We start from the raw sequence: 19,428 nt of genomic DNA, 5'->3' as shown, positions 1-19,428 counted from the left end.
ATATTGAACTTAAAATTAACTCTTACAATATTACAACCAACAATTCCTATATTAAACTTAAACAAGATTATGAGACATATTCAAGAAATAATCATAAATGATAAACAAGAAATCAAACTATACAAATTTCGGATTCAAGATCAACCAAACAAAGTATGAACATGAATGAATCTATTTTTTAAAACAACAAACATGACGGATTAAACGGCTCAAACAACATTAATAATTTCTGAAAAATATATAACAACATGAAACAAATTGAAGAAATAATCAATTAAATTTCAATTTGAATCTAACAAACATCAAACTAACAAATATTTACCTAAACAACAAAACAAACATGAAATAAATATGAAAAACAAATTAATTAATTTCCATTTGAAATCTGAAAATTAACATATGAACAAACTAGAAAATTATTTCAACGACGAACAAACCAAACAAGAATTGAATCATTTATCGATTTTGGATCCGAAAAATACCAAACAAAATATGGACGATAAATGAGATTCAAAACCCAACTAACCGGAAATGAAACGACGAGCAACGATTGTAAACAAATGTGTTCGGGCTTCGACTCAACGAAAGACCTTCGAACTTTGACGATTCGAAGAAGATGAAGCAACGTGAAGCCTAAGCAACTGCTGCGACGAGCAGCAGCAGCAGTGCGTCGAGTGAGGAAGAAGAAGCTCCATGAAGCAGTAGGTGAGGTCGACGGACAACGAACCAAAATCAGCAGCTGGACGCAGCTGAAACAAACTGCGACACGTGATGCATCAACATTATTTGGAGAAGCCATGGCTGCTCGTAGCAGCTGGACGCGACGATGGACTATGGGGCAGAAGCTGAAACGTGAGCAGCAGCAAAACGGAGCAGCAGCAGCGCCGACGCAGCGGCAGCAGCAGCGGCGACACAGCGACGACGAACATGAAGAAGAAGTAGCTGGGTCCGTTTGGACGATGAAATAGTAGCTGCAGCAACGTCGGGGGGCAGCTGCTCGTCATAAAGTTGTTGATGAAGCTTGGGACGAGGTCGATGAAGGCAGCAGCAACGCAACTGAAGCAGGTCGCGATGGAGCTGCCATGGCAAGGATGGCGATGGCGATGGAGCGGCAATGATGACGAGCTATTCGTTGGCTTTTATTGGGATCTACCTCGCGTGAGGATGAAGATGATGGTAAAGGAGTTGTGCGCGTGTGTTGTGAGTGAGTGTGTGTGGCATGAGGGGAAGGAAGGAAGCCATTGATGGAGCTTGGAGAAGCTTGAGGAAGAAGAAGAAGATAGGAGGGGGGGATGACTTCTTAGTTTTTAGGGTTTTTTCTTCTTTTTTGTTGTTTTGTTTTTGTAAAATGTAAGATAATAGGATGTTGGGTTATGGACTGGATCGACCCAGTTCGAAATGGACTGGGTCGTTTGGGAAGATTGGGCCATTTTTTGGGCATGTGGCTTGAAATCAAAGAAGAGGCCCAATTCCTACTTTCTTTATATTTTCGCTCTCTTTTCTTCTTTTATTTCTCTAAAACTAAATTATAAAAATACTTAACTTATTATTAAGAACTAAATTAAGTTATAAAAGCGCAAATTAACTCCCAATAATAATTAAAGCACAATTAAGTAATAATTAAACATAAAATTGTATATTCGGACATTAAATGCTAAAAATGCAAATGATGCCTATTTTTTGTAAATTATTATCTTTTGTAAACAAACTTAATTACTAACAAATTGTAGAATTAAATCCTACATGCAATATGCGACATATTTTTGTATTTTTTATTAATTTAGCAAATAAACATGCACATACAAACATACAAATAGTTACACAAAAATACCACAAAATTACACACCAAGGAAAATCATTTTATTTTTGAATTTTTTTAGGAGTAATTCTCATATTGGGCAAAAATCACATGCTTACAGCTGCCCCTCTTTTCGCGAAGACACGAAGGGTTTTCGTGCAAAAATAAAGCAAGCGATTTTTGCCCATCCGAGTACTCCGTATGAAGCATTTTTTTTGAAAAAGATTTGACCGAACCTTTGCTTCAAAGGTTTCCTACATATCCTGGGCTAAACAGGAATCAGGTCAATGTAGTTCGGGAAGTTTTGGTAGCTGGGACTACCGTGGGACTGCAATGTTACTGTTGTTGCATGCTATTACTACTGCTTACCGATCTCCTTGTTACACCGTGCTTAAAAGAAAACAAGAAGCTAGGCTAGACTGCAATTTGTTCTTGTTGCCTTGCTTTCTTGTCTGCTTGCATTTTTTCCGGTGCTTTTCTTCTTTTTTGACACATGCACTTGAGTTTGTGCTGGGACCTCTTGTTGCAACCTTCTGCTTCCCGGTGCTGGGGATTTTTATTGTTTCCTGCTGGGGATTCCTATTGTAACCCTCTGTTTTATTGTCCTCTGACTTGATCTTGAAATGTATGCCTCTGTTGTATGGGCGGGCTCCCAACTTCAATACTTGAAAATTAAAGACTGAAATGTATGCCTCTGTTATCTGGGCGGGCTCCCAACTTCAACGCTTGAAATGTAAAGACTGAAATGTATGCCTCTGTTATCTGGGCGGGCTCCCAACTTCAATGCTTGAAATGTAAAGACTGAAATGTATGCCTCTGTTATCTGGGCGGGCTCCCAACTTCAATGCTTTAAATGTAAAGACTGAATGTATGCCTCTGTTCTATGGGCGGGCTCCCAACTTCAACAACTGAAATGTAAAGACTGAAATGTATGCCTCTGTTCTATGGGCGGGCTCCCAACTTCAACAACTGAAATGTAAAGACTGAAATGTATGCCTCTGTTATCTGGGCGGGCTCCCAACATCAACAACAACTTTAAAAATAAACGACATTCCTCTCTTCAGGCGGGCTCCTGACTTTAACAACAACTTTGAAAATAAATCGCCATTCCTCTCTTCAGGCGGGCTCCTGACTTCAACCAATAAATCGCCATTCTATTCTTCAGGGGGGCTCCTGACTTCAACCAATACATCGCCATTCCTTTCTTTAGGTTGGCGAGATTTCAACAACTTTTAAAAAACGTCTTTCCTCTCTTCAGGCGGGCTCCTGACTTCAACCAATAAATCGTCATTCTATTCTTCAGGGGGGCTCCTGACTTCAACCAATACATCGCCATTCTGTTCTTCAGTGGGGCTCCTGACTTCAACCAATAAATCGCCATTCTGTTCTTTAGGGGGACTCCTGACTTCAACCAAAAAATCGCCATTCTATTCATCAGGGGGGCTCCTGACTTCAACCAATAAATCGCCATTCTATTCTTCATGGGGGCTCCTGACTTCAACAACTTTTCAAAAAATGCCATTCCTTTCTTTGGATGGCGAGATTTCAATAACCCTTTTTTAAAAACGCCTTTCCTTTCTTCAGGCGGGCTCCTGACTTCAACCAATAAATCGTCATTCTGTTCTTCAGGGGGGCTCCTGACTTCAACCAATACATCGCCATTCTGTTCTTCAGGGGGGCTCCTGACTTCAACCAATAAATCGCCATTCTATTCTTCAGGGGGGCTCCTGACTTCAACCAATAAATCGCCATTCTATTCTTCAGGGGGCTCCTGACTTCAACAACTTCTTTTTTTTTTCAAATTCAAACTTCTTCTTTTTTTCAAATTATCCTAGGAGAAAATTCATCAGACTAGATTTTGATCCTAGGAGAAGATTTATCCGACTAAGATTTTATTATGTTATCTTGGGAGAACCTGACTTCAACAACAAATCGCCATTCTATTCTTCAAGGGGGCTCCTGACTTCAACAACTTTTCAAAAAATGCCATTCCTTTCTTTGGATGGCAAGATTTCAACAACCCTTTTTTAAAAAACGCCTTTCCTTTCTTCAGGCGGGCTCCTGACTTCAACCAATAAATCACCATTCTATTCTTCAGGGGGGCTCCTGACTTCAACAACAAATCGCCATTCTATTCTTCAGGGGGGCTTCTGACTTCAACAACTTTTCAAAAAATGCCATTCCTTTCTTTGGATGGCGAGATTTCAACAACCCTTTTTTAAAAAACGCCTTTCCTTTCTTCAGGCGGGCTCCTGACTTCAACCAATAAATCGCCATTCTATTCTTCAGGGGGGCTCCTGACTTCAACAACAAATCGCCATTCTATTCTTCAGGGGGCTCCTGACTTCAACCAATAAATCGCCATTCTATTCTTCGGCGGGCTCCTGACTTCAACAACCTTTTCTTTTTCAAATTCAAACTTCTTCTTCTTTTTCAAATTATCCTAGGAGAAAATTCATCAGACTAGGTTTTGATCCTAGGAGAAGATTCATCCGACTAAGATTTTATTATATTATCTTGGGAGAAAGATTCCATCGGACCAAGATTTGATATCTTAGGAGAAAATTTCATCGGACTAAGATTTAATTTCTTATCTTGGGAGGAAAAATTCCATCGGACCAAGATTTTGACTCTAGGAGATAAATCGTCAAACTAGGGCCATTTTGTTGTGATCTTAGGAGAAAGATTCATCGGACTAAGATTTGATATCTTAGGAGAAAATTTCATCGAACTAAGATTTGATATCTTATCTTGGGAGAAAAATTTCATCGGACCAAGATTGTGACTCTAGGAGATAAATCATCAAACTAGGCCCATTTTGTTGTGATCTTAGGAGAAAGATTCATCGGACTAAGATTTGATATCTTAGGAGAAAAATTCATCAGACTAAGATTTGATATCTTATCTTGGGAGAAAAATTTCATCGGACCAAGATTGTGACTCTAGGAGATAAATCGTCAAACTAGGTCCATTTTGTTGTGATCTTAGGAGAAAGATTCATCGGACTAAGATTTGTTATCTTAGGAGAAAATTTCATCGGACTAAGATTTCTATCTTAGGAGAAAGATTCATCGGACTAAGATTTGATATCTTAGGAGAAAAATTCATCGGACTAAGATTTGATATCTTATCTTGGGAGAAAAATTTCATCGGACCAAGATTGTGACTCTAGGAGATAAATCGTCAAACTAGGTCCATTTTGTTGTGATCTTAGGAGAAATATTCATCGGACTATGATTTGTTATCTTAGGAGAAAATTTCATCGGACTAAGATTTCTATCTTAGGAGAATGATTCATCGGACTAAGATTTGATATCTTAGGAGAAAAATTCATCGGACTAAGATTTGATATCTTATCTTGGGAGAAAAATTTCATCGGACCAAGATTTGATATCTTATCTTGGGAGAAAAATTTCATCGAACCAAGATTGTATCGGGAAGGAAATTCATCAGATTAGGACTTTTATCCTAGGAGGAAAATGTAATGATCAATGATTTGAGAAACTTACCTTCGTAATTTCTTCTTTTCTTTTCTTTTTCCTTTGCGCTGCTTTGTTCTTGCTTGCTGGGGATAATACCACTGCGGGAGTCTTCTTTCTTCCCCTCCTTCAAATTCAATTTTTTTTTCTTTTTTTTTCTTTTTTTTCTTTTTGGGGTTTTTTCAACACTGTTGGGGATATAAGTGTTATCTTCTTGGGATAACGTTGTTGAGGATAACGCTGTTGGGGAGTTTTATCCCTTCAAATCGATGCTTCATTCTTCTGGAAGCTGTTGGGGATGATAATGACTTTTTGCTTTTCTGAGCACAAATGTCATCCCTTTGTTCTGTCTGCTGGGGATCAACTTCCTTCATTGGAAACTTATTATGTCGGGGGCAACACTGGTTCAAAGACCACTTCCCTTGAGACTGGTGTTATCTTTATTCTTCCTCGAATGTGTACCTGACTTCCAGAAAATTTTCCAAATGAAAGGAAAATTTTTTGCCCCAGTTTGACAGTCTCCCTTATGGTCTTTAATGCCATTCCCTTTACCTGTTTCAAACCAAACAAAATTTGTTAGTTTAAAACCCGGTGGTTGGTTGTGATACTCCCACTGGGATGGTTCTTCCCTTTTTCCTTCCTTGCTCTGCGTCCCACAACTTGTTGGGGATGATATTATTTGCTGGGGATAATCTATTTCTGCTGGGGATATCCCTCTTCTTTTGTGGCATGGCTCGGAAACTTGCATTTTCCCGACCTTTTAGTCTCGCATGAATTTCCCAAATCATGCTTATTGCTCTCCTTGTTTGTCCACGGGCCTTGGCCTTGAGGTTTTAATAACCTTTGATTTTGGCAAGGATATCCCTCTTGACACTCGTTGATCCTTTTGTCAATCTCCTTTTGCTAGAGATATCTTTCTTGACACTGGCCTCGCGCTTGTTCCTTGCTGACTATACCATTTGTATGTACTAGTCAGATCTTATCTTGGAAAGCTGATGACCTATTTTGAAGTCATTTCCCACTGGTTCTGACCAAACAGACTCTACTGGGGAAATTTCTATGAAAGGAAAAGATAAAAGGAAACAGAATAAAAGACAACGGAAAAAGATGACTCTTTAACAAAAGAAACTATAAATAAAAACCTATCAAACGCAAATACCGACTCTAATGGTCATGACATGCACCTGTGGCCTATCTTCTGCGGTCAATCGTCTTTCAAGACCTTCAATTGGCAATTCCCCATCTGATTCCCAATCTTATTCGACTTGTAGTGCCCGAAGGGTTTTCACTATCAAGCCTCTCTTATTTTGGGTTTTTCTCTCAGCTTTCATCGCCTTATGGTGTCCGTAAAGATTTTCACCAATAAGACTCTCTCATTTGTATCACTTTCCAGTTGGGGATTTGGAGTGTTGCCGGTATGACTCTCTCTGATGGAGATTAGAGTCTTTCTGTTTTGGAATAGAGTGTTATGTTTACCGGTAAGACTCTCATTTGTCTAACTTGGCATCTTTTGCAGACTGATCAGAAGGTCTTTCTTTGGACCGTAATGTGGGTTTTGGATAGGCTAGAAAGAAAGGGTATAAAAGGCTCAAAAACAAAATAAATTTGGGGTTTAAAATTACAACCTTCGGAACCTTATTTGTTTACCACAAGCGCAACCCTTGCCCCAGTTTCTTGCTTGGGGATTATTTATTTATTATTATTACTATTTTTTTTAATTTTTATTACACCATGCACATTATGCATACTATGCACGCTATGACCGAGCCGTGAAGCGCTTACGTATCCTCTTTGAGGAATCAAGTCAAACATAGTTCCCAATTCCTCTGTTTTCATTTGTTTTTTTTGTTTTTTTTTCTTTTCTTTTTCCAGGCTCGTATTTCCTAATCGTTGCTATTGATTCCGAACGAGGGGTATGAAAGAAAATAAAATAAGGCTCAAAAGGGGTAACGAAGGATAAAGTGTTTAGGTAGCAGAACAAAAATGCCTTCGTCATTCCAGTCTTCAAAACATGCCAAGTGCAAACAACATAATTGAATATAGATTTATAGTCTCTTCCGATGGTGCTGGACTTTGACAATTATGTTAAACATTTGCTTTTTCATTTGTCATTTCTAGAGCACCGTTGGGCGACACTCTCACTCTCATAAACGACCCTCATGCCAATTTGGCGAATCTTGTATTTAATGGTTTTCTTTATGTTTTACTTGCCCCAGTTCCACATGACTCGGGCTCCAAATAATCTCAAACCGTTCTTATTTCCTTTAAATGCTTTGATCACCTTCCCAGGGTATTATGATTAACTTTTAAGATTAGGCCCAAACTGTGTGCGCATGTCATGTCCCTAGAATCGGTGTTGAACAAAAATGATAAAGGACTAAACAGAAAGATGACTGGAGATAATAAAGACCGGCTTTTGTTTTAGACTACCGGCGAAATAGTTTGAATAATAAAACAAACAAAACAAACCAGAATAAAATCCTAAAATAGCCTGGACAAAACTTAAACAAACTGATATGACAAAATGGAAAGATAAGAAGGTTTGACACAAGACCATATTCGGATTACAACCCTAAGAATAATCCGGACAACAGAAATGACAACAAAATAAGCCACCACCAGCTTCTCTTTTGCTAACCAAGGAACGGAGTGTCCTCCCACTTTATTAAAATTGGCATTTTTAGCCACTGAGCTTTGCATCAGTATTGTCCAGACCATTTCCAACTTCGATATCATCAACCTTAGTCAACAAGTCCCCACTAGGATTTGAGTGCTTCTGTTATCATGTCTGATCCCCGCAAAGTGTGCTTCTGGGTCTTGTATTTCCGGCTTACCACAAACCAACCACCTTCTTTCTTTGCGATTCAAAACAAAACAGGTTAGAATGGACTCAGTCGGTCCTCATTATTAACAACATTTTTTTTTTATTTTTTTTTATTTTTTTTCATTTTTCTCTTTTTTCGATTGTTTTTCGATTTTTTTGTTGTGGTCGAATCTTATGGAGATTGCCTACGTATCATGACCCCGCATGAATCAGACCTTGCGTAGTTCGGACAATAGACTGGGTAAGAACAATGAAACATTTTTTTCTTTGGAATTATCAATTTTCATAATAAAACAACTGGATTTCAAAGATCTAAAGATGACCTACAAACTTGAAAATCAAACGACCCACATATTCTAATCAAAAGATTTACAAACGGCTAGTTTCTTTCCCCGTTTGACAAAGGCAACCAAATGGCTATTTTTGCAAATGTGGCCCCTTCCAAATCTCACATGAATTTTGAGGTCGGGGAGGATTATTTTGACACTTTACGAACTTGTCCATTCTTTTACGAAAATAACCTTTCGACAATTGAAAGATACTCTAAGGCTATTTCGGCAAGAACGGTTTAAGACGCGGCCGAAGCTGGCTCGGCTTATTTTGACCAAAAATCTAAACGGTATTTACCTGACCGTTGACTCTTTGTTTTTTGTTTTTTTTTTAAATTACAATAAAACCCGGGTGTTGCAAACATGGCCATTCAGCGCCTCGGGGACGAAGATTTTTAAGGCCGTGTGAGTCGACTGGACCAAAATCCTACACATGACCCAAAAAGTGGTTGTTTATGCGAAGCCAGCCTTCCGCCGTCCCTTTCGGGAACATTCGGCTATTTTTGACAAAAACAGCACCACCCTGACTTATTTATGACACTTTTTATCATTTTTCAAAAATAGAAAACTCAACATTGCAAACACGGCCTTCCAACGTCTCGGGGACGAAGATCTTTAAGGTTGTGTGGGTCAACTGGACCAAATCTTAAACATGACCCAAAAAGTGGCTGTTTATGCAAAGTCAGCCTTCCGGCGTCCCTTTCGGGAACATTCGGATGTGTCTTGACAAAACAGCGTCACCCGACTTCTTTATTAAATTTGACATATATTTTTTTTGGCTATTTTTTTTTAGCAAAAGGGGAGGCTGGACACTGCCCGACTTATTTATGACAAAATTAAAATTTTGACACGTTTTTTATTTATTTATTGGTTTTTGGCTATTTTAGCAAAAAAGGGGGTTGGACTCGATGAGGGTTGCCTACGTATCTCACATCCGGCGAGAATTAAACCCGCGTAGTTCGGGCCAATAAACCGAACTATTTTAAAACAGGATTTTTTTCTTTTCAGCAGCAAATAACAAAACCACTTTCAAAGCACGACTTTTTTTTTTATTTTGGCATTTTCAGAAACAAATAAAAAAACTATTATAAAAATAAGACTCTTTTTCATTGTCATTTTCAGGGGAAGACAAACTATTTTCCTTTTTATATTTTTTTATTTTTTTTTGAAAAAATAAGACAGAACAACGATTTTTTTTTTCTTTCTATTTTTTCTTTGCTTTTAATAAAACAAACTAATAAGACATTTTTTTTTTTCAAAATTTCGGCAGAGTTTTGACAGTATTTGGGCATTGATTTTTTTTTTCAAAAATAAACAATCAATTCCCTAACCGCTATTTCTTTTTTGTCAATTTCAAAATATTATTCCTGATATTCAAAAGTCAGTCAACACACAAGTCCAAATCAAATAAATGCGCAAGTAGCAGCCAGTAAGATGCATCATGATGGTCATTTTCATTTTTTGGTACACCTGTCCTAGACAGACCCAACCCCTATGTTGAGCCTCCAAAGTCAAATGCACGTGATGCAAACAAACGTTCCTACTAGGGATCCGGCATGTAGCTGAGTTATTCTAAGTGAAAAACCTGAGGCATATTGTTCTAGCCCTGGCTTACCCAAGTGGACAGCTTGAGTTGAAATGGGGGCAACGTACCGGGAGCACGAAAGTCTGCCCGGCCTAGTTACTTGTCCCAACTCCGTCTTATTTGGTATGACTTCTAACAGAAAGGTGGGTCACGCGCACGTGTACACCATATATTCAGAAGACTCAGAAAGAAGAAGGGTTTCGTAGCAGTTTTATATACACAATTCAGATAATATTAAAGCGGTAAAAAGAAACATTTAGCACATTAAGCATAAACATGTAAAAATCAGATAATAAATAAAGCCAACTATAACAGTTATTTTAAGCTCGAATTCTTAAACCCTGAACCAGTGGTTCTGGGTTAAATATCCCCAGCAGAGTCGCCAGAGCTGTCACACCTCCTTTTCCGCGCCCGCGAGGGAGCGTAGGGAGTTTTTTCCAATTAAAGGACAGTCGAAACGAGATTTATTTATTTATTTCAGAGTCGCCACTTGGGAGATTTAGGGTGTCCCAAGTCACCAATTTTAATCCCGAATCGAGGAAAAGAATGACTCTGTATTACAGTCCGCGAACCAGAAATCCGGATAAGGAATTCTGTTAACCCGGGAGAAGGTGTTAGGCATTCCCGAATTCCGTGGTTCTAGCACGGTCGCTCAATTGTTATATTTGGCTTGATTATTTGATATAATACGTATTATAAACTTATATGCAAATTTTATCCTTTGGCCGCTTTTATTATTATATTTTTAAAGAATGTGAACATCGTTTAAAAACATGTCTTTGGATTGCGTCACATAAAATGCATCCACGATCCGGAACATATTTTTATTCAATGTTTTGGGATTTGGATTTGGGTCGCATAAATGTGTACCCGTGTTTAAGAATGTATTATTATTATATCGCGCCTAAAGCGATTAGCGCTTTATTACTTTGGGGAAGGCCGTGAAATTTGCTAAACGGCTCATCCCGAAGTTTAAGTAATCAATTAAATTTTTATCGAGGGCTCCACAATTTGTGTGTTTTATTTGGCAAGGCTCGTCTCGTTTATTTTAAAAGGATAATCCTAAAGTGCCTACATTTTTTCCTATTAAATTTGTCTCTACAAAATAAAAGAGAAAATGTTTTAATTTATTTACATGTTATTACCTAGTTACATTATACTAGGCATGTTCTCAGTTTGTCAAATTAAAAAAAAACATGGCAATCTAATTTTAATCCTAGACCATTTACATGCTGAAATTAACCAATATTATTTAACTTAAACAATATTTCTACCAAGTTCCTACTAGATGGCCTATTCGTTTGATTTTTGATTCGACGGAGTTACTACACCATTTATTTATTTTTAGGCAATATATGTAGACAATTCATCTGTTAAGCTATCGTCGGATGTTCCACTATATGTATTAAATAGCTATATGATTCTGATTTTTACAAGCTAAATAATTTGTACATACAAATAAAATTCAGAATATAATTAAATATAATTCAGAATTTCAACTCTTCATTTTTTCGTATTCATGCTTCATATTCGGATTACAATAACCAGCGTGTCAGTTGTGTACCTGATATCGGAAGCAAAAGAAAAATGAAGATGAGAATCAGCAGCAGTAATAACAGTACAACACAGCAACAACAGCCCAGCAACAGTAACAACCCAGTAACAGACCGGTGGAGTAGTAATCCCAAAACAAATGCTTCCAACTTTTATGAAACCACAACAATTAATGCTGATTTCAAACAATGAAAGAAAGTAGAATATTTTTTTTTTGTTATTTGAAAGCTTAAATATTTTTTCGGAATTTTTCTTTCTCTTAAATGTTCAGCCCTTTTTTTTCTCTCTTATTTTCTTTTTGTTCCAGATTCGTTCCTCTATCTGTGTTCTCTATCTGTGTGTGTTCAAGACTTCCTATATATAATCTCATCCCATAAATCTTTTAATCAATTAAAATCAACCCATTTTCTCTACCAAACCCATTATCTTCCCACTCATCCCCATTACATTAAATAAATATATCACAACACCCCATTATATTTTGTCTCTCATGCCTAACATAAACAAATACAAGATTCCCCCACACTAAAATTTGTCTTGTCCCCCCTTTCAATTAAACAATAATATCAAAACTCACCCCATTACATTTTGTCCCCCATGTTTCACATAAAAAATTACAAAATATACAATTCCTAAAATACCCCTCCGACCTTATTGCAATTACTATTTTACCCCCAAACGTACTGCGATTTACCAAATTACCCCATCAGCTATAACAAATCAATTAATCAAACTCAACCAAAATATAGTCAATATGACAAATTTCTACATAAATTCAAACAACAAATCTCATGAACATGATTTCTTCAACATTTCAACAACAAATCACATGAACATGATTGAACAACAAAGAACAACTAAAATTTGATTGAACAATATTTTAGCAACAAACAATCCTATTTTTGGATTCAACAACAACAACAAACAAGTATATTTAGATTTCTAAATTCAATCATATTGAACTTAAAATTAACTCTTACAACATTACAACCAACAATTCCTATATTAAACTTAAACAAGATTATGAGACAAATTCAAGAAATAATCATAAATGATAAACAAGAAATCAAACTATACAAATTTCGGATTCAAGATCAACCAAACAAAGTATGAACATGAATGAATCTATTTTTTAAAACAACAAACATGACGGATTAAACGGCTCAAACAACATTAATAATTTCTGGAAAATATATAACAACATGAAACAAATTGAAGAAATAATCAATTAAATTTCAATTTGAATCTAACAAACATCAAACTAACAAATATTTACCTAAACAACAAAACAAACATGAAATAAATATGAAAAACAAATTAATTAATTTTCATTTGAAATCTGAAAATTAACATATGAACAAACTAGAAAATTATTTCAACGACGAACAAACCAAACAAGAATTGAATCATTTATCGATTTTGGATCCGAAAAATACCAAACAAAATATGGACGATAAATGAGATTCAAAACCCAACTAACCGGAAATGAAACGATGAGCAACGATTGTAAACAAATGTGTCCGGGCTTCGACTCAACGAAAGACCTTCGAACTTTGACGATTCGAAGAAGATGAAGCAACGTGAAGCCTAAGCAACTGCTGCGACGAGCAGCAGCAGCAATGCGTCGAGTGAGGAAGAAGAAGCTCTATGAAGCAGTAGGTGAGGTCGACGGACAACGAACCAAAATCAGCAGCTGGACGAAGCTGAAACAAACTGCGACACGTGATGCATCAACATTATTTGGAGAAGCCATGGCTGCTCGTAGCAGCTGGACGCGACGATGGACTATGGGGCAGAAGCTGAAACGTAAGCAGCAGCAAAACGGAGCAGCAGCGGCGGCGACACAGCGACGACGAACATGAAGAAGAAGTAGCTGGGTCCGTTTGGACGATGAAATAGTAGCTGCAGCAACGTCGGGGGGGCAGCTGCTCGTCATAAAGTTGTTGATGAAGCTTGGGACGAGGTCGATGAAGGCAGCAGCAACGCAACTGAAGCAGGTCGCGATGGAGCTGCCATGGCAACGATGGCGATGGCGATGGAGCGGCAATGACGACGAGCTATTCGTTGGCTTTTATTGGGATCTACCTCGCGTGAGGATGAAGATGATGGTGAAGGAGCTGTGCGCGTGTGTTGTGAGTGAGTGTGTGTGGCGTGAGGGGAAGGAAGGAAGCCATTGATGGAGCTTGGAGAAGCTTGAGGAAGAAGAAGAAGATAGGAGGGGGGGGGAGGGGGGGATGACTTCTTAGTTTTTAGGGTTTTTTCTTCTTTTTTGTTGTTTTGTTTTTGTAAAATGTAAGATAATAGGATGTTGGGTTATGGACTGGGTCGACCCAGTTCGAAATGGACTGGGTCGTTTGGGAAGATTGGGCCATTTTTTGGGCCTGTGGCTTGAAATCGAAGAAGAGGCCCAATTCCGACTTTCTTTATATTTTCGCTCTCTTTTCTTCTTTTATTTCTCTAAAACTAAATTATAAAAATACTTAACTTATTATTAAGAACTAAATTAAGTTATAAAAGCGCAAATTAACTCCCAATAATTAAAGCACAATTAAGTAATAATTAAGCATAAAATTGTATATTCGGACATTAAATGCTAAAAATGCAAACGATGCCTATTTTTTGTAAATTTTTATCTTTTGTAAACAAACTTAATTACTAACAAATTATAGAATTAAATCCTACATGCAATATGCGACATATTTTTGTATTTTTTATTAATTTAGCAAATAAACATGCACATACAAACATACAAATAGTTACACAAAAATACCATAAAATTGCACACCAAGGAAAATCATTTTATTTTTGAATTTTTTTAGGAGTAATTCTCATATTGGGCAAAAATCACGTGCTTACACACATCAAGAAGGCACATGAGAGGGTGACCCTAGGGGGATGAATCCATATCCACACACTGCACGGACAACTAATATGCTAATAATATCAATCGCTTGGACAACTCACGTGCCAATAATATCAATATCTAGATCCGCACGAACAACTCACGTGCTAATAATATCAACCACACGGACAACTCATGTGTTGTACGGAGAACTCACGCAACTTACCCACCATGGTCAAAGGCTCAATAAAATAATCCGCCCCGCCTGATCACGGACTACCAGTCCAATCTATATCACACATAAAGCAGAATGCAAGAATACATGTACATGATCAAAGAACATCAAATTTCATACTCTTGGACTGTTATAAGTGACATACTAGGTGTGTGCATGTGCAGGTGTGATATCATAGCTCAAATCAGGTAAATACATCACAAAATAGCAACTATCAGGTTTAATCACGAGATTAACCTCTATGTAACCTCAAATATGTCTCAAATGGCTCACAACAAGGTACAGGTATGAGAAACATCACAACATGAAGCTTGGCAATCAATTCAAGGCATATCATAACTTAAGCATTACCCCGAGAATGAACAAATACCCCGGTGCATGCACATAGGCTCAGCCTAGCATATGGGCTCAATCCCGCACATGTGCGCCACCCATGGCACGCAGCTATCACAAATAATCCAGGTAACTAGAGCCTCAACCAAGTTTAGGTAAGATACTTACCTCAAGCAAGCCAAATCAATACTATAAAAATGTCATCCCGCGCGAATTGACCTCCGAACGGCTCAAAACTAGCCAAAAGTAACTCAAAATCATCAAATAATATCATAGGAATTAAACCCAAACGATAAAAGTCAAATCTTTAACGAAATACTCAAAGTCAACCCGGGCCCGCACCTCGGAACCCGACAAAACTCATAATTCCGACAACCCATTCAAATACGAGTCCCACCATACAAATTTCATTCAAATTCGTCTCCGAAATGACGTTCAAATCTCAAATATTCACTTTAGAAAAAGTTCATCCAAAGACCCCTAATTTCTCTTTTTAATTCATCAATCAAATGCCAAAACAAAGAAGAACTCATATAATACAATCAAATCCGAGTAAAAAAAAACTTACCCCACACCATGTGGTGAAAATTCTCTCTGAAATCGCCCAAATCCGAGCTCCAGATCTCAAGTTGTGATAAAATGAACCAAAACCTCGATATATAATATAAGCTGCCAGGCAATCCGCATCTGCAGAGAAAATGTCGCACATACGATCCCATTCTCGCATCTGCGAACAAACTGACTCTAACCATTTCTCGCATCTGCGAAATTATAGCCGCATTTGCAGCTCCGTAGGTGTGTCCCATATTTTGCAGAAGTGCACCCTTATCTGCGCCAAAACCTCCGCAAAAGCGGAACTCCCCTAGACGCCTCCTCTTCGTATAAACGATCACTCCCTCGCATAAGAAAGTCCACACCTGTAGCTAAATCTTTTGCAGGTGCGAAGAACCAGCACCAGAACTGCCCATCATGATCAAAATACTCTGAAACTCATCCAAAACACATCAGAGCCCCTCGGGACCCCGTCCAAACATACCAACAAGTCTCAAAATATAACACAGACCTATTCTAGGCCTCAAATCACACATAATAACATCGAAACCACGAATCGTACCTCAAATCAAACTCAATGAACCTTTGAACTTTCAACCTTCAAAACTCGTGCCGAACCACATCAATTCAACTCAAAATGACCTCAAATTTTGTATACAAGTTCCAAATGACATAATAAACCTAGTACAACTATCGAAACAATAATTTGTACCCGATATCATCAAAGTTAACTCCCAGTCAAACTTATGAACATTCCAAACCTTTAAGTTGCCAATTTTCGCCAACTAGTGCCAAAATATTCTAGAAACATCCAAATGCAAATTTGGGCATAATACCAAGTTCAAAATCACCTTCCGGGCCTAAGGGAACCATCAAAACTCCGATCCGAGGTTAAATAAACAAAATCAAACTTGGTCAACTCTTCCAACTTAAAGCTTCCTATTTAAGAATCATTCCACCAAATCAATTGCGAACAACTCGAGACCAAAACCGACCATACACGCAAATCATAATACATCAAATGAAGGTAGTCAAAACTTCAAACAACCGAACGAAATGCCAATGCTCAAAACGACCGGTCGGGTCATTACAACTACTTTTTTGTGTTACATGTAGTTGCTTTTTTTTGGGTTTCTAATAGTGTTTGCTGGTTAAAAAAAACTTGAAGTAGATATTGGTGGTGATTTAAGGGTCTAATGATGGTTGGTGCTTGTGTTTTAGTTGTGTATAAGAATTGTATATACATTGTTATAAAGTACGTAAATATTATATATACACTAAACTGTTATATAGTGTATAACTGTTTATACATGTTATAAAGTATATAAATATTATATATACCATTATATAGTGTATAATATGTGTATGTGCACGGTTTATGTGTATATACAATGCTTATACATTGTATTATGGTGTTGGTGATTTAATGATGTTCATTGATAGACGTTGAGGTCAGAGCTTCAAGTGTTTTGTGGTGAATGGAGAGGCAGTTGGAGTGTAAATGTATATTCCGGTACATCTAGTGCATACTTTGTGAGCATACACTAAATAAACAATAAATATACATAGTATATACAATGATGGTGGGAGAAATAAAGTATATATAGTAAGTTTAAAATGTAATATTGAATAGTGATTTTTCTTTTTGGGTTATTGTGGAGTTTTTAATGGTGGTTGGATGAAGGTTTACTGGTAGATGTTTATAAACTGTGGTGTTTCACTAATTGTTGAAGATTGATGAATTTGTGAGCGGATGAGAAATAAAGGAGGCTATTGGTTTTGTGATGATGAAGAGAAAGGTAGAGATGGTGAGTCAAGGTGGTGGAGCTACGGTGAAAATGGATTGGAAAAAATAGTGGAGGATGAGAAATAAAGGAGGCTATTGGTTTTGTGATGATGAAGAGAAAGGTAGAGATGGTGAGTCAAGGTGGTGGAGCTACGGTGAAAATGGATTGGAAAAAATAGTGGAGGACATAAAAGAGGTAGAACTGTGGTGTAGGAGATAAATGGGGAAAAGATTAAGAAAAATGATGAACAAGGGAAAATGTGGAGTTATGGTGAAGAAAAGGAACGAGTGCAATTTTTCAGGCTAGGCGGTTAAGGAGGGGCGCGCCGCAGATCTAATTTTATTTGTTAGGATATTTATTATATTTTGTTACAAGTTATATTGTGAAATTGCGAGCAGTGAGTAGTAATTTTGAGCAAACTTTATTTATGACCATCAGCTAGAAACTAATATCAGCTGCTAGCCACAAATTGCAGTATGTATTTTATAGCCCAAAATCAATTATAACGGCTAGCCACCTAATTATACATCTTACCAGAAGCACAATTCACACCCCAACAATTTCTTCACTCCCTCTTTCTTCAGATCAATTCATATTCAAGAAACGCCCTAATTTCTCTGCTCCACAGATTTCAGCGCTTGATAATAGTGCAAATTCTAGAGGCCATTTGATCAATTATTTTCTTTTTACTTCTACAAGCATAGTAAGGATTCTATTTCCATTAACTTAGTTTTTCTGGAGAATGGATTTGGGTTGTTTTGATATGGGTTGCATTGAAAAGAAGCCGATGAATCACGCTGTTTCTAGTTCGGAGAACAGTCCCTCCATTCTTGGCTAGCCACCGAATTATACATCTGACCCACAAGCACAATCACAGGTTCATTGGAGAAATGATTTTTGGCCCAAAATGATTTAGCCGGAAAACTTCACCGGTCGCAGTAGTGGCCGAAAAATTCAGAGTCGCCGGAATTCAATTAGCAAGCAAACCATCTTTTAAATCTAGATTTTTATAATATCAAAAGCCCCAAAAACAATACATAAAACGAGAAAGAGTCACCGGATTTAATGGAAGGTCGCCGGTGTTTGAGTTTCCATCTAGATCTAAAGCCAACGAGATCGAGCACAGTGGGTTAGACTAACTTGGTTTTGATTTCGATTTCATGATTTGTGGTGAGGTCGAAGCTGGAGCCTGGGCACCATTAATAGTAATTTGCAATATTCATTTTTCTCAGCCTGGCCTGCTACTCCGATTGACCCAACCCCTTAACTAGCCGACCACTTAACTGATAGTCATTATTTCCTTTCAATTATTTTAGCCTTCATTTTTTTCTTATTTTTAATTCAAGTCTCGTGCCAGTTCTGCTACTTTTTCACGGAATATCTGCACAATCTGCTGGAGTTCACCCGATATTCGGTATATTGTGCTGATTTTGGGAAGCTTGACCCCCATTATAGGGTGTGTTTGGTATGAATGAAAATATTTTCATGGAAAATCAATAGTTTTATCACTTATTTTCCCTTATTTGGTTGGTGAATAAAATTTTTTTTTAGGAATGGGGAATACTGAATAGGGTGGAAAGGTTGAGAAGGAGTTTTGGAAAATGTTTTCCCTTCTCTTGATAGGGAAAATATTTTCCTCCAATTGGAGGAAAATGAGTTGATGAGGAAAATGTTTTCTAAAATATTTAAGCCAACCAAACATGAGAAAATTAGAAAATATTTTTCGAAAAATGTTTTCCTTCGTACCAAACACGCCTATAGTGTCCAAGAATTTAATTTATAGAAGCTTGAACTCCAAAAATAATTACCTGGAATTGTAAGTCTCCGCACTTTTCTATGTTGGGGCATGCTTTTTTAAGTTGAGGCCATTTTTATCTAAATTTTGTTTTCGTGTTAAAAGGTAGCTAGTTTTCGACGATTTTTGAACATATGATTATTTTTCAATTACAGTATCTAAAACCGGCTATTTATGAATTTTACCCTTCTCCCTAGGAGATAATTTAGTAAAGCCCAGACTGTCTCTTGGACAGGGACATATGAACTTTGTAATCATCTCCGTTATATCTCTAGAAATGACACCAGGTAACCACTTCTACGTAAAAATAGCACG

This window comes from Nicotiana tabacum, chromosome 11, assembly GCF_000715075.1.
Source record: "Nicotiana tabacum cultivar K326 chromosome 11, ASM71507v2, whole genome shotgun sequence".
NCBI classification, from domain to species: Eukaryota; Viridiplantae; Streptophyta; class Magnoliopsida; order Solanales; family Solanaceae; genus Nicotiana; species Nicotiana tabacum.
Note: the sequence above shows the minus strand (reverse complement) of the source record.